Below are 16,957 nucleotides of genomic sequence, written 5' to 3'. Positions count from 1 at the left end.
CAGTTCTAGTAGTTTCCTCCAGAGCAAGCAACAGTGCGACAGTGGAGAGGAAAAACTTCCTTTTAGGCAGAAACCTCGGTCAGACCCAGGCTCTTGGTAGGCGGTGTCTGACGGGCCGGTTGGGGTTAGAGTGAAGAGTTGAAATAACAAAAAGTAGAAAAAATAGTAGTTTGTAGTAGTTCTTTGTAGTAGTTCATGGCATAGCAGGGCACTGTGGGCTTTACAAGGCACAGCAGGACGTAGCTGGGCACCACAGAGTGTAACAGATGAACATGGCATCGCAAAACGTGTAGCGGGACCATGGCGACAGCTGCTACCCTGATTTTGGAGCCTCCCTGATCCGAGGGAACATGCTGTGGAAAAAAGAACATGAGGACTTGTTCCCCAGCTTTGGCGCAGAGGAAACGTGGTGGGCCCATAACCCAGATGTCGAGGGATCAAAACCATCCTCTGCTAATTGCTATGCATTGTACTGGCAGTAAGTCTATTTTGAGTCTGTTGATGTTTAACAAAGTATCTGTGTCTGAAGTGAAATGTCTCCACCTGCTGAAGAGATGTCTCCACCTGCTGAAGAGTAAACTTAATGGCATATCAAGTGTATTTCATCCATAAAAATGGAAACTACAGTGCTCATACCTGCCTAACACCCATAAAAACTCGGCATAATACAATAAATATACTACAATACAAATACATAAATACAGTGAAACTTGCACATTTAAAGTGCTTGTGCTGTCTGATAGCCTGAGGCATGAAAGAGAGAGCATACTATTTATGTATCACAGGAGGTCTTAGTCTACCACTACGTTCACCCTACCAGTCAGATTACCACAGGAGGTCTTAGTCTACCACTACGTTCTATAACCCTACCAGTCAGATTACCACAGGAGGTAATATCTTTAGCAGCTCTTTTAAAGACTCTACCATAATACCTGCTGGAGATGCCAGGTCCTCATACATGTAAAGCATGAGCTCTACCACTGAGCTACATCCACTGAAGATCTTCAGAATTTTTTTTACTTTTATCAGAGATAGACTAAGACTTATCTTTATTAATCCTTTTGGGTGACTCATTGCAAAGAAATTGAAATAAAAAAAAAGAAGAAACCTGGGTAAAACATGTAATGGTAATGTTGTATATGGCTTCAAAACCTGTAAATGCAACTGTGGTGGATGGAAATCAAACCTGGGCAAAATGGTTGCACTGCTAATGGTATAAATCATAGTCAAAAAGTGACACATCTGTTGCCTTTCTGCTGCTCTCTGCTCTGTTGATAAACTTTTTTAATTGGTTAGTAGTAGTTACCAGACACGGGCAAAGTGCAAATCGTAGTGCACTGCCTGTGTCTGTGGATCCTCATGGAGGCAGCTTGATTGATTGATATGCTCCCTTCTTTGTACCTTTTTCAGAGATCTAATATTTTATCAAATTGGGTTGGGCGAGTAACCTTTCTGGCTAATCTTCTCAAATAAAGCAAGTAACCAGACAATGAATGCTACTGCGATGGCTTGGAATAAAACCCAGGTCAACTGCTTGAAAGGAAGCTATGCTCACCACTATACCACCATCACTGGACAGCACAGTATTCACTGAAAGTCTTGTAACACATCTGGGCATTGACACTCAAAATGTGCTCTATCACTGAGCTACAGCCCCTGAAGATTTTCAGATTTTTTTGACTTTTTTCTGTGAGATCACGGAATAAGAGAAGAAACCGGGGTCGAATATGTAATGTTAATGTTGTATATGGCTTCAAAACCTGGTGTTGGCTGGAAATCAAACCACTGCTATGGTATAAATCAAAGTTGAAAAGTAACATCACTCAAAGAAAGCTACTGCGATGGCTGGGAATCCAACACCGGCCATTTGCTTGGTCATTAGCAATGGTCACCACTATACCACCATCACTGGACAATGCAATGTTGACTGCAAATCTTGCAACACATCTGGTCATTGAGACTGATTTTTGCATTAAGTACCATAAACACAAGGAGGTCACTACAACCCACAACACTGTGCTATACAAAAATGCTCAAATCCTTCTCACTTGTTGAGTAAAGGAGGACATGGGTAAAGTGCAGAGTTGGTAGACACTTGTTAAGTTAAACATCCACTTTATTGTTTTGTAATTCCTGCTGCATTATTTCCATTTTCAGAATAAGAGATATTCTATAGTCAGGACAACAACACTAATGGAGATGCCGGGGACTGAACCCGGGGCCTCATACATGCGAAGCATGCGCTCTACCACTGAGCTACATCCCCTGAATGATAGTTGATCTGTTGTGAGATTTGTGTGGCTTCAATATCACACATGTGGATATTATGAAAGAAACTGCCAAGCAAACACTAGCAATACTTTTAAAGGTTCCATGGTGTAATGGTTAGCACTTTGGACTCTGAATCCAGCGATCTGAGTTCAAATCTCAGTGGAACATGTTTTTAAGCCAAAGCACAGGTGAAAAAGATCAACCTTTCAACTTTCCACATCTAGTTTAAAGTGAGCTTACAGGTTCCAAATGGAGCTGAACACGAAGGAGGATTCCTCCCTAATGGCCGCTCTGCTCTGCTCCGTGCCCCCGCTGTCCGGTAATAGTTAAAGCAGATAAAAACCTAGAGAACACTCAAAAGCTTCAAGATAAAACTTACTTAAGAAGCTTCTTCATGTTCAAGAGAAGGCCTGTTTCCAGCCAGACTATGAATTGATTCATGAAATCCCTGTTATTCACAAGTCTAGTGGTTAGAATTCCTGGTTTTCACCCAGGTGGCCCGGGTTCAACTCCCGGTATGGGAATTGGTATCTAGCCGATGAAGGTCTGCAGCAAGATCTGTAACATCTGTTTCATTGGTCCTGTATTAAATGAGAGCTTCCTGGCATATCTATGGATGTATTCATAAAATCACTGTTGTTATTATTCAACGTGTCAGTCCCATATGGTCTAGCAGTCTGGATTCTGCCTAAATAACCTTTACACACATTATTAAGGAGTCCTCTGGAGACTACAATCAGTAGATCTGAGAAAGCTTTCAGTTAGTTTGATTTTACATTCATTTGGCCTAAGTGGTGTCCAAAAGGTCTTGGTTTCTGCTCTTAAAGACTTCTAATAGTAAGGAAAACCCTGGTTTTCACCCAGGTGGCCCTGGTTCAACTCCCGGTATGGGAATTGGTTTTTAGCTGGTGAAAGTCTGCAGAAAGATCTGTACGATCTCTGACATTGGTCCTGTATTAAATCAGAGCTGTAGTTACGTACGTAAAAAGGCAAAAAAGTGGAAGATTAACTCAAGAAGTGTTTAATAAAGATGAGCAAGTACAGCTGTATCTGTATCTGTTAACCATATGAATTACCTGCATCGGTATCTGTTAACCATATGAATTATCTGTATCTGTATCTGGCGGGGCCAAACCCGGAAGTGGACAGGATTTAGGCTGAATCCCATTCCTCTGTCTTACCCCTACCCCTTGGCCCTTACCCCTACCCCTTGGACCTTAAAACCAAGGGGTAAGGGGTAGGGGTGAAAACACACCTCTATGAAATGGGACACCACTTGGTTACAACACCGTACAGTATTGATCACAAACTTCCAAGATGCCGTCTCTGTCTGTTGATTGTAGGTTTTGACAACAGTGTCATATGCATGTATATATTTATATATTTTATAGTTATTTTAAGTTCACTTTGGTGGTGCAGAGGCAGATGTTCTAATCTGTGTAGTACTTAGGTCTGTTTGCAATCTGTATACACATGTTTCATTTATACATACATATACAACCTGTCTACATGGTGTGTTGTATATGGGTTTCAGTTATGACCGTTTTGAATGTCATTGATGTTCACAAAAACATTTTGTTGACAAAAATCTGTCTTTATTGCTGATAAATTGAACATAACAGGCAAAAACATTACATAAAATTATGTTACAGAACCATTATCAAATATTAGAACCATAACTAACATGTCACACACATAAAAAGGCACTCATGTGTGTAAAACTAAAAAAATACACACAAGACCACAAACAAACAAATTAACTACAGCTGTTCTGATATTCCAGACCAGTCTGAAGCCTGTTGGCCGGTAACCCCCCCCTCACATATCATCAATGTCCCGTATCAAAACAAACAACAATATACAAGTGCATGAACAAGAATTAATTACAAATTATTACAATAACACAGTACCAATGCAATAATGAATGGGTACAACATGAACACAGGACTTAGGAAACTTCTGCGTTTTCAGCCCCAAAGTGGATCAGCTGCTGTTTCCTCCTGCTTCAAGTAAGCTCGCGTCCTCCCTTGATTTTGTAATTCACTGTCTATGGTTCCAAGGGCCATACACCCCTTTTCCCTTGTTCAAAAAGTTTATTGGGACAGCACTAGGTTTCACGTGAACGCGCAAAACCAAGGGGAAGGGGTAAGATAGAGAACTGAGATTCAGCCCAAGACCTCCTGTAACACAAACTAAGTGGTATGCCCCCTTTTTAATACCTCAGAGTATCAGACAACACAACAAGCACTTTAAATGTACATGATATACAGTTTCTACTTTACTATTTATCTATTTACAGTATTGTACTGTAGTATATTTATTGTTTTGTGTTTATGCTGCAGTTTTTATGGGTGTTAGATCAGGTTTGAGTGCTTTAATTTCTGTTTTTATGGATGAAATAACCTAACATACTATTATGGACAACCAATGCATCTCTCAGCATTTATTTTCAGTTTGTGTTACAAGATTTGCAGTGATCGTTGCATTGTCCAGCAGAAAGGCAACAGGTGTGTTACTTTTCGACTATAATTTATACCATAGGTTTTGAAGCCATATACAACATTCCCTTTACATGTTTTACTACAGTTTCTTCTTTTATTCAGTGATATTTATATCTCCTTGTGGGAGTCATCCCAAAAGGATTAATAAAGATAAGTCTAAGTATATCTCAGAAAACAATCCAAAAAAACATGAAAATCTTCCGGTGATGTAGCTCAGTGGTCTTTTATACCTCAGGCTATCAGACAGCCCAACAAGCACTTTAAATGTACATGTTATACAGTTTCACTGTATTTATGTACTTGTACTGTAGTGTAGTATATGGCATCAAACTCCAGTTTGTTATGTATCTGTACTGTAGTGCAGTTTATTTATTTTGTAATGCTCCAGTTTTTTTTTCCAGTGTTACAGCAGGTATGAGTACTGTAGTTTCCATATTTATGGATGAAAATCAACTTGTCATGCAATTAAGTTTACTCTTCAGCAGGTGGAGACTTTTCACTTCAGACACTTGTAGCAACAGATGCTTTGTTAAACATGGAAATAGACTTCATGCTGATACAAAGCATAGGAAATAGCAGAGGATGGTTTCGATCCACGGACCTCTGGGTTATGGGCCCAGCACGCTTCCGCTGCGCCACTCTGCTCTGGAAACCTGTCCCAACCAATCTGTGTTTCACATTGTGAGGGAAGGCGGCAACCAAGGTTCCAACAACTTACGGGTTGCAAAGTTAAACATTTGGTAAACCTTGCAACTATCTTTTATGTGAGCTTCCTGATTACTCACACATTGATTATTCACATGTAACACTTGTGATTGGCTGGTTTTTTAAAAACAGGGCATTGTGAGTGCAGATATAAACATCAGTAAGGAGTCTACCAAGTTGCCTCTTATCATTTTAGTTTGGAAAGCGGCACACCAAGTCAGTTTTACCGCGACGGTTTGAACTGGGTTGTCTAGGGTTTTCTGCTGCTCTCGAGCAGAAGGCTGTACTCACTCTGGTTTCTCTTCATAACACATAACACACATCTTTTTGCCTTTTACTAAAGACTTCCTTGGAGGGGAACACAGATGAGCTAAAACTTGTTTTGGTGGGCTTTGCTGTATGGCCGAGCCTTTTGTGCTTGTGAAAAACAAATATGCTGTCCTTAACTAGACTCAGTGTCCTCACACAGCTAGTGCTATATGGGGCGAGGCCAAAGAAACAGATACCAGCATGTGACTTTGCAAATCAGTGGCTCACCCTGGCCACCATCAAAGATGCCATTTGGACCTCCAGAAACTTGCTGGTAAGAAAGCACATGCAGATCCCCCCCGTGGCTGTGATCAGGATGGCTGCAATATCTAAGTAGTATGTGTTTCATGTTTGCACTTTTGTTTTTGAATGGTAAATGAACAACTGTGCTGGAATTTGTAATCAAAAACATGACTTTTCAAAAAATTAACAAACTGTTTTGAACACTTGCGGTATTTCAGTGAAGTCTTTGGTCTTGGACAGTTACCTTGCAATCTAAAACTGTATATCCTATTGTCTGTGGAACAATGGTTGGCAGTTGGAGGAGTAATGGCTCTTTACAGTGAATATGCAACAGAAGATGTTCACAAATTTTGCCCAGGTAAATGCTCAGCCCATATTCACACAGACCTAAACCTACTTACTTAATGCTGGGTACAATATTCTAAAATCAACAATGCCAGAGAAAAATGACCAAGAGTGATAAAAATTTTTAGTATGTAAGTATTGGCTTTTCCCTTGCAAACGTTTTGTTCCAATAACATTAACAAGCATACCGTTAGTTACGTTCCTTGTGTTTGTCACGATTTGGGGAAGTGCTATTTGCAGGTAGTGTGGCCGAGCGGTCTAAGGCGCTGGATTAAGGCTCCAGTCTCTCTGGAGGCGTGGGTTCAGATCCCACCACTGCCATTTGCTGAAATGTTACATACATTGGCACACTCCTTGCTGAGGATTGCCTAAACCGTCCTTTCCAGCACCTTGGAGTAGAGTTTACCAAGGAGGCTGAGCAGTGTGATACTCCTGTAATGGGCAGATGCCATTCTTCTTGAAGAGGGGAGCAACCACCCTGGTCTGCCACTCCTTAGGCACTGCCACAGACCTCCACGCAATGTTGAAGAGGTGTGTCAACCAAGACAGCCTCTCCTTACAATATTTCTCAACGGATTTAATCAATCCCTGGGGCTTTGCCACTGTGGAGTTCTTTAAACAGTAAAACTAAGGGTATTTTTACTACTGTAAAACTAAGTTACAGTAAGGGTATTATACTGTAAAAAACATGTACAGTTATGATACTGTAATTAGGAAGTTACAGCACGTTGCCAGTAAGTTAACGCAAATTTACAAAAAAAAGTCTAACAGTGTTCAGACAAACCTCATTGACTTTCTTTCTTGTAAAAAACACAACTTTCTGGACTTTCTTTACAACATAGTTTATAATTGTCCCTTGCTTCCAAATTCCCATTTTTCATGGGCTGAATTTCAACTAGCACTGACTCTGCAGAGAGAACCAATCAGAGCTGATCAGCAACAGCTGTGCTACCTGCATGATGGGTTTTAACCTGGCATGTAGCACAGGAACCAGTTTCTTTTGGTGACTGGAGTGATGGCAGCTTTTTGGGCCTTTGTTGTTTGTGTGCTGACTGTTTGGATTAACAAAGGTTGTTACATTTCCTCTGTTTGAAGCTTGTATTCAAATATGTAGTGGAGTATAGCAAATGTAAAGAGTAGAGTAAATTACTTGATTACTGAAATAAAATTTAGCTGTAACAAGTCCATGATATGTGTCGTCAAACAGCAGAAATATTTGATTAACAGCAGTTGTATTGTCCTTAGGCTTGAGTTTGCCAGTTGGCGGCACAAATGAAAGACATGAGGACGAGCTGCAGAGGAGAACGATTAGAGGTAAGAACGTTGGTGACAGAATCTTTCAAGAGCTACTTACGGACACTAACTGAATTCATTTTGTATTACAGATGTGTCTTCCAATGATATCTCCATGAAGAGGGCCTTTGCACTTCTCCAGTCAATGGAGTCCAAGTTGATGCAAGCTGCTAAAGAAGGTGAGCAGGTTCTATGAAACCCTATTGGGGAAAATGCTGCAATTGTATTTACAGCTGAGGTTCTTTGAGGCACAATGTAGTAAATTAAGGTTAAGTTGTCTGGCTTTTTGGATTGGGGATTCCAACCCATGTTTGATTTAAGCTATTTTGACCATACAATGTGGGTATAAAGCTGGCTTCTCAAATTATTCAGACATTTATAGTCAGTCAGCCAACTTAAGGTAAGGTAGCTCTGTAGGGATTGTGGAAGTTCCCAAAAAAAGTAAATGCAGCACATGAACACAACTGCTGTGCTAGCTAAATCTAAATACAGATTCTGTAATGTAAACAAACTCCACTGGCCTAATTACCAATTAAATGTTTTGGAGAGGTCAAGTCTTAAAAGGAAGTCTAAATACTTGCTTTATTGAATCAAAAACAAAGAAGCCTTCATGGTAAATTCTTTACAGTATTGATGTCAAGGGTAGTTGGGACTTAATGATTTCTACATATTATTTTTCAGCAAAACTGGAAACCAATGAAGTGGAAGCTGAGGCAGCTATTCAAAAACTTGCAGATGTTCAATTGCCCCTGAACGGACCAAAACTGCTCAAAACCAACCAGACGCTGGGCGACCAGGCTGCCAACCAGACGCTGGGCGACCAGGCTGCCAACCAGACGCTGGGCGACCAGGCTGCCAACCAGACGCTGGGCGACCAGGCTGCCAACCAGACGCTGGGCGACCAGGCTGCCAACCAGACGCTGGGCGACCAGGCTGCCAACCAGACGCTGGGCGACCAGGCTGCCAACCAGACGCTGGGCGACCAGGCTGCCAACCAGACGCTGGGCGACCAGGCTGCCAACCAGACGCTGGGCGACCAGGCTGCCAACCAGACGCTGGGCGACCAGGCTGCCAACCAGACGCTGGGCGACCAGGCTGCCAACCAGACGCTGGGCGACCAGGCTGCCAACCAGACGCTGGGCGACCAGGCTGCCAACCAGACGCTGGGCGACCAGGCTGCCAACCAGACGCTGGGCGACCAGGCTGCCAACCAGACGCTGGGCGACCAGGCTGCCAACCAGACGCTGGGCGACCAGGCTGCCAACCAGACGCTGGGCGACCAGGCTGCCAACCAGACGCTGGGCGACCAGGCTGCCAACCAGACGCTGGGCGACCAGGCTGCCAACCAGACGCTGGGCGACCAGGCTGCCAACCAGACGCTGGGCGACCAGGCTGCCAACCAGACGCTGGGCGACCAGGCTGCCAACCAGACGCTGGGCGACCAGGCTGCCAACCAGACGCTGGGCGACCAGGCTGCCAACCAGACGCTGGGCGACCAGGCTGCCAACCAGACGCTGGGCGACCAGGCTGCCAACCAGACGCTGGGCGACCAGGCTGCCAACCAGACGCTGGGCGACCAGGCTGCCAACCAGACGCTGGGCGACCAGGCTGCCAACCAGACGCTGGGCGACCAGGCTGCCAACCAGACGCTGGGCGACCAGGCTGCCAACCAGACGCTGGGCGACCAGGCTGCCAACCAGACGCTGGGCGACCAGGCTGCCAACCAGACGCTGGGCGACCAGGCTGCCAACCAGACGCTGGGCGACCAGGCTGCCAACCAGACGCTGGGCGACCAGGCTGCCAACCAGACGCTGGGCGACCAGGCTGCCAACCAGACGCTGGGCGACCAGGCTGCCAACCAGACGCTGGGCGACCAGGCCGCCAACCAGACGCTGGGCGACCAGGCTGCCAACCAGACGCTGGGCGACCAGGCCGCCATTCTGACGCGCCTTTGACATGTTTCTGCATGTATCTATTTATATCTGTGGTGATATTAAACTGAACTGATTTTACCATACTTCTCGGATTAATTCTATGCAATGAATGATTTCATCTGCCAGGAAGCACAATGGTTTCCCTTTGCCATTACTTTATGCATGCTTCCAAACTAAAACAATTGCAGGAAAAGGTGATCACTTTGGGATCAACACTGTTGCAGTTTAGATGAACTAAAACAGTCAGCATGGCAAGTACCCACTAGTAGGCTTGAGTCTTTTTTTAGTTTAAAACTTGTTTTTCATTTTTGTCTTGGGGTCAAATTTGACTTAAGTTTCTTTATCAGAAATGAGTTTCTATTAACCAAAAATAACATGGGTGGTTATCAATGATCTTTGCTAGTAAAATTACTGATTTCATTGAATTTTAGGGCTTTAAATACATAGTGTTTGGTTTTCCTAGGTCAATTTTGACCTGGTGGTCCAATAGAGCGCTATTGTGCTTTACAGAAGATGAGCACATGTAAAGACCCACCAAAACACCTGCACACATACAAAGCCCACCACAAATACACAATCATACAACCAGCAGCTGCAAACTACCTCATGTAATGGTAACATTGAGCTTTCCAACACATGGAAGTGCACAGTACCAGAGACCTGCAAAAGATCACATTGTGCACTCAGCCTAAACATGCGCGCACACACACCTGGGGAAATGGTTATATATTGTACTTTTCAGCAGACGGAGACATTAGTCCGTCCAGAATTTTTGGGCCTTTTTTTTTTGTGAGAATTGCAGTCCAAAATGCCAGATTTTTTTCGCGGGAGCTTTTGTATAGCTTTTTTGTCTTGCAATAAAAGTTGCAATGTCTTTTTTACGTTTAAAAATAACTTTACTCTAGGCTAAGTTTTTGTACTAACCTTCTGAAAAAGGCTCAGGATGCTGCAAATGTTGGCGTAATAAGAAACTGGCTGGAGGATTTAAGACAATTTGTTGAATTAATCAAATTTGAACATATGTGTCTGTGGCTTGTTTATCTTTACGTTAATTCCTCACCTGGCCTCGGACACATTCCTATGGTTTGATAAAGTATTTGTTAGCCTTTAACGTATCATTGCACTTACAATGAGTGAAGCTGTTCTCAGTTTAGGTCATCCTGTACGCCTCTTCTCCAGTTTTTCCTGCATCCCTCATGTGTCACATACTGAGACAAGACTGGCGCGTGGGACTGCTGGGATTTGTTGAAGTCGCGGAAGATTCCGGTTCTTGGTCAAATTTACAGAAAAGTTCCAGTGATTGGTCAAAATTGGGGGTCGCACCAAAGTCACGGTGATTGGTTGAATTTGTGTGAATTGTACAATTACGACATTGCGAAATGCTGGAGGGACTGACACACACAGTTATGTTCAGATTAATAGTGAATAAAACAGTGAATAATGCTCAAAATCATCCTTAGAATAACTTTTAATTCCATAACATAAATACACTGGGAACGCTGCACATTCAATTCCAAATCACACTTATGACCTCAATAGTGTATGTGTGTGAGTGAGACTGTATGTGTGTGTGTTTGTCTGTGTGTGTGTGTATGCGTCTTTGTGTGTCTTTGTATGTGTGTATATATGTTCTGTGTGTGCTTGTGTGTGTGTACGTGATAATGTATGTGGGTGTGTGTGAGAGTGTATATGTGTGTACGTGTGTGTGTGTGTGTGTGTGTGTGTAACATGGTCGCCTGGAAGTCCTCCTGGTGTTCTGACACTGTCGAGATAAACCTCTTTAAACCATATTATTCTGCTTTTTACCCTGCTGCCTTGTGGTTCAAGTTCCAAAAGACGAGCTCCAATAAGCTGCGGGTCTATGCTAATGACGGCTGTATATATATATATATATATATATATATATATATATATATATATATATATATATATATATATATATACGTGTATGTGTGGGTCCCTTCTAATGACGGCTGGTGTCTTCTACTCAGGAAACCCAGGTGGTGTAGTGCAGGTGTAGTTCTGTCCAGAAGGAGTTATTCCATGCTCTGCTTTACTGAGGAATCTGATGTAGAACTGGATTGGTCTGTGGCCGGGGTGGATCATGGGGGGAGAGCGGGCACACGTGTATTTGAGGTTTATGCCTCGACGCAGAGACTGGCCCGAGGTCCGGTGCTTTGTGATACCAGTCCCCTGATGGGATTACTGGTAGAGCGGCCATCTTTAATTTGTGCCTGTTCTTGTGTATTTGTCTTTTTATTTAGTTTTTGTTTTATGGACCAGGAGTCTAATAATAAAGGCTAAGTATTGTGTAATCAGCTTCTACAATCATATCAGCACCATCAGGGCCGGCCTGTGGCTTAGGCAGTATAGGCAAATGCTAAGGGCGCAAACCACCAGGGGCGCCCGGCCTGTGCTGTACCTATAACGTCACCTTAATTAAAAATAATAAGCCCGACTTCCTTTACCTGCATCTAAATCTCATAATGTCAAAGCGTCCTAAACTGTCTGGTGCCCAGGGGAGGAAAAAAGAAAAGAAGAGGAGGAAAAACGTGACAAAGACAGAGGTAATGTTACAGTAAAGGTGATGATGATAATGATATTATTTTGCTGTTGCAGAACAATGATCGATAATAGCATTAGCCGTTAGCATGACATAGTTGGCTAATCAATAAATAGCGAGCGCTATCTGTTAGTTTTAACATCAGTTAATGTTATGGAAGGGTTGTTGGAAAATAGTGATTTAAATGCCCCCCCTCTTGCCATCCTCAGGCAAATGTGTATATATTAGATTTATTAAGCAGATATTATAATATTAATTGCATTGACATGGTTATTTTACCTTTTCCCAGGTGGTAATAGTCGTTCAAAGTACTACTAATTTTTCCTACTTATAAGCCTAGCTATTAGCTGTGTTATAGCTCATATTATCTTAAGTGTGTTCATCATGTTAAACTATGTTAGTGTTAAAATGTACATCATTGATGTTACAGCAAAGTTAGCATTCCCACATGCTATAGTATATTCTTCTGCAGTTTACCGATCCATTGCATTATTCTAATTAGCATTTCACTGTAATAACAATAAATTACAGTAATAATTTTTCTAATCCAAAATTTATATTGTATATTATAAACAATAGTGTACATCATGCATGCATCTCTTTTTTGTTTATATTATTTAATTTAATTTTACTTTATTCTTGAAATAATGTTTATTATTAGACTGGGGTCACATATTCCTCTTCTGTCTTCAGATGCACTGCTGAGGTTTCTCAGTCAAACCCCTGCAAATCATCTCGCCTCAGCAGCACCACCCAGCACTGAAGAAGCAGCATCAAGTGCCCCTCCTGTTGCTCCAGGAGACCCGGCTGACTGGCCACATCCGTTAACTGATAAGGTACGAACAGAGTTGGTTCACAGAGGTCCATTTCAAGTAGAAAATAGCTTTACATTCCCTAAAACAAAAGACGGACGAAGGTGTCAGCATGACTATTTTAACAGACTCTTAATCAATGGAGAAAAAGTCAGAAGAAGCTGGCTTATGTACTCTAAAAAAGACCATAGCTTGCACTGCTTCTGTTGCAAACTTTTCTCTAAAAGAGAGTACAAACTTAACAGGGAAGGACTAAAGGACTGGAAAAATGCAAGTCACTTGCTCAAGGTCCATGAGGATAGCCAGGAGCATAATGCTCACATGGCAACATGGAAGTGTAATAATTTCTATAGGTTATTTATATTGTATTTACGTTAATGTCACTTGTTTAAACTTTTTTGGTAGTATTTTAATTTAATACTTTATATAAGCTATTTATATTGTATTTCAGATATTGAGTTCATTTGTTTTGTTTCTTTAATTATTTTTAAGTTTTTTTAATGTGAATATTGTTTTATGTAAATAAAAAATGTCCAAGACAAATCTTTTTAGTTTCTTGTGAGTATATGTACACTAGCAGACATGCAAGTACTGTACAGTGATGCAAAGGGGCGCCACCTAAAATCTTGCCTAGGGCACCAAATTGTTTAGGGCCGGGCCTGGAGATAACACAATATTTCTCATGAAGGCACATCTGACAACCACATTGTATCACAACGTCCAATCTTGTGCCTTTGTTATGCAAATACTCTGGAAGTCTACTTATAGAGCAAATGCGTTTCCCTTTTAACCTATTGATTATAAAACACCTGTCTGAGAATGTTGATCTCAGAAATAACCATAGAATCACAACTTCCATTAATGTGCTTGAGCAAGTGGTTGACCACCAGCAAGTCACTGTATTTTTATTTTGGGGAAGTGATATTTGCAGGTAGTGTGGCCGAGCGGTCTAAGGCGCTGGATTAAGGCTCTAGTCTCTTTGGAGGCGTGGGTTCAAATCCCACCACTGCCATTTGCTGAAATGTTACATACATTGGCACACTCCTTGCTGAGGATTGTCTAAATTTGACTTTCCAGCACCTTGGAGTAGAGTTTACCAAGGAGGCTGAGCAGTGTGATACTCCTGTAATGGGCAGATGCCATTCTTCTTGAAGAGGGGAACCACCACCCTGGTCTGCCACTCCTTAGGCACTGCCACAGACCTCCACGCAATGTTGAAGAGGTGTGTCAACCAAGACAGCCTCTCCTTACAATATTTCTCAACAAATTTAATCAATCCCTGGGGCCACTGTGGAGTTCTTTTACCTGATTTGATAAAACATTAGATCTCTTTTATGGTTCAAACAAGGGAGCATATCAATCAATCAAGCTGCCTCCACGAGGATCCACAGACACAGGCAGTGGACTACAATATGCACTTTGCCCGTGTCTGGTATTACTAATCCAATTGAATAGGTTATGAACACTGCAAACAGGTATAGCACCACTTTTTGAAGCCATACACAACATTAACATTACATATTTCACCCAGGTCTCCTCTCTTGGGAGTTTGGAGAGAGGGCATGTGACCAAAGTGAGGGCTCTGACACAGAGAGGGATATTCCAGAGGGTGAGGAGGATGAAGAAGAGGGTGAGGTGGATGAAGAAACATAAATGGGACAGAGAGAGGAACAGCCAGAGGGACAGCAAGTGGATCCATGTGGATCAAGTACTGCACCATCAGGTTTGTGATGAAGAAGGTTCTTACTATTTTCAAAGCAATGCAATTACAATTTCATTGTAGGTCTACTGTGTGTCCTTAAAATGGTGCTTTCTGCTGTCAAATTCTTTTTTTGTGTCAATACGGCTCTGTTTTTTTTTTTAAGCCTACATTTTTAAATGCATGCAGGTATACATGCATACAGTGGTGTGCATGTGTTTAGGAACCCAAGTTGACTAAAAAGAGGAATTAAAAAAATCATTGTTTGGTAATTGATCTTAATGCCTTAATTTAACGAAAAGGAAAAATCCAACCTTTAAGGACACCAATTGCACTGTCCAGTGATGGTGGTATAGTGGTGAGCATAGCTGCCTTCCAAGCAGTTGACCTGGATTCGATTCCCAGCCATCGCAGTAGTTTTCATTGTGTAGCTACTTGCTTTATTTGTCAAGAAGTAACCAGAAAGGTTACTTGCCCAACCCAATTTGATAAAATATTAGATATCTGTTATGGTAAAAATAAGAGAGCATATCAATCAATCAAGCTGCCTCCACGAGGATCCACAGACACAGGCAGCGCACTACGATTTGCAATTTGCCCGTGTCTGGTAACTACTAGTAACCAACTGAAAAGTTTATGAACGTATGTGCAAACAGGTATACCGCTAGATTTCAGGTTGTCGTGGCCGAGTGGTTAAGGCGATGGGCTTGAAATCCATTGGGGTCTCCCTGCGCAGGTTCAAATCCTGCTGACAACGAGAGGCATTCTTTAAGATTGGCAGCAAACCAATGACACAATATGGTAAATCACACATTACCGAATTGCAGATGCACCTTTGTGAGCAATATTGTGTTATCTCACAGGTACTAGAAGCCACCAGTCTCCACCAAAGTATGTCTTTTCAGTCTGTGGTACAAGATTTGCAGTGAACGTTGTATAGCAGTTCAATCATTTTGCCCAGGTTTGATTTCCAGCCATTTACAGTTTTAAAGCTATACACACATATTTCAATTTCCTTGCGAGAGTCATCCCAAAAGGATTAATAAAGATAAGTATAAGTCTATCTCAGAAAAAAGTAAAAAAACTCTGAAAATCTTCAGGGGATGTAGCTCAGTGGTAGAGCGCATGCTTTACATGTATGAGGACCTGGCATCTCCAGCAGGTATTATGGTAGAGTCTTTAAAAGAGCTGCAAAGATATTACCTCCTGTGGTAATCTGACTGGTAGACAGCACAACAAGCACTTTAAACGTACATGTTTCTATTTACAGTATTTATTAACTGTAGTGTAATGTATTTATTGTTTTATGCTCCAGTTTGTATGGGTGTTACAGCAGGTATGAGCACTGTAGTTTCTATATTTATGGGAGAAATGAACTTGACAAACTATTAAGTTAACTCTTCGGCCGGTGCAGATATTTCACTTCAGACACTAGCAGCAACAGACGCTATGTTAAACATCTGACTGGAAATATATTTACTGCTGGTGCAATGCACAGGAATTAGCAGAGGATGGTTTTGATCTATCGACCTCTGGGTTATGGGCCCAGCACACTTCCGCTGCGCCACTCTGCTCTGCTGTGCGTGCTCAGGGGCTGGACAAATAAGCTGAAATATGTCGGTCAAAGGCAGAAAGGAACTGTTCACTTGTGGCCATTAACGACAAAAAGACAAACTTGAAGAATAAAAAAAAGTATTATGCATTGTCATGTTTCCTGTATTGAGTATCATTGTCAAACATAACACCATACCTTATGACAGCAATAAGTACCCCACTAACACAGAACGTTTAGAGAACGTTAGTTTTTGGTTCTCTAAAGGTTAGTTCGAACCAAACCAAAAACTAACGTTTAGGGAACGTTCCCTCCTGGTTATAACGTTCCCTAAACGTTAAGAGAACCAACCAACTGTAACGTTCCCCTGCGGTTGCGCCGTACCTTCACACAACGTTCCCGTTTGGTTGGTTTTGGTTCTTAATTAGTATTGGCCGTTTTTAATAAAGTGTTGGCTTTTTTTTTTGGTTTTTTTTCCAATAACATTAACAAGCATATCATTAGTTACGGTGCCTGTGTTTGTCACAATGTGGAGAGCTGACACTTACAGGTAGTGTGGCAGAGTGGTCTAAGGCAGTGATTCCCAAAGTGGGGGTCGGGACCCCCAGGGGGGTCGCGAGCCAGAGAGGGAGGGTCGCGAGTTGATTTCCAGAAATAAAATAAAAATTTAAAAACGATTAGAAATAGCATGTTAGCCATGATTTTAACACAAGATAAAACTAGTGGCTAA

The 16,957-nt window shown here is 42.1% G+C and overlaps 4 non-coding genes and 1 pseudogene across 4 annotated transcripts; 4 read left to right on the top strand and 1 right to left on the bottom strand.

Moving 5' to 3' along the window:
* Positions 1 to 2,194: 2,194 nt before the first annotated feature.
* Positions 2,195 to 2,266, bottom strand: trnaa-cgc (transfer RNA alanine (anticodon CGC)). Its single transcript has one exon. It is a non-coding gene; the product is annotated as a tRNA-Ala (tRNA).
* A 3,498-nt stretch (positions 2,267 to 5,764) lies between these two features.
* LOC116680996 (uncharacterized) lies at positions 5,765 to 5,886 on the top strand (annotated as a pseudogene).
* A 727-nt stretch (positions 5,887 to 6,613) lies between these two features.
* Positions 6,614 to 6,695, top strand: trnal-aag (transfer RNA leucine (anticodon AAG)). Its single transcript has one exon. It is a non-coding gene; the product is annotated as a tRNA-Leu (tRNA).
* Positions 6,696 to 13,906: 7,211 nt separating this feature from the next.
* Positions 13,907 to 13,988, top strand: trnal-aag (transfer RNA leucine (anticodon AAG)). The gene has a single exon. It is a non-coding gene; the product is annotated as a tRNA-Leu (tRNA).
* A 1,362-nt stretch (positions 13,989 to 15,350) lies between these two features.
* trnas-uga (transfer RNA serine (anticodon UGA)) lies at positions 15,351 to 15,432 on the top strand. The gene has a single exon. It is a non-coding gene; the product is annotated as a tRNA-Ser (tRNA).
* The last annotated feature ends 1,525 nt before the right edge of the window (positions 15,433 to 16,957 follow it).

The sequence above is a fragment of the Etheostoma spectabile genome, unplaced genomic scaffold, assembly GCF_008692095.1.
Source record: "Etheostoma spectabile isolate EspeVRDwgs_2016 unplaced genomic scaffold, UIUC_Espe_1.0 scaffold00018528, whole genome shotgun sequence".
NCBI classification, from domain to species: domain Eukaryota; kingdom Metazoa; phylum Chordata; class Actinopteri; order Perciformes; family Percidae; genus Etheostoma; species Etheostoma spectabile.
The sequence above is the reverse complement of the archived record's forward strand: the minus strand, read 5'-3'. Positions and strand labels throughout refer to the sequence as shown.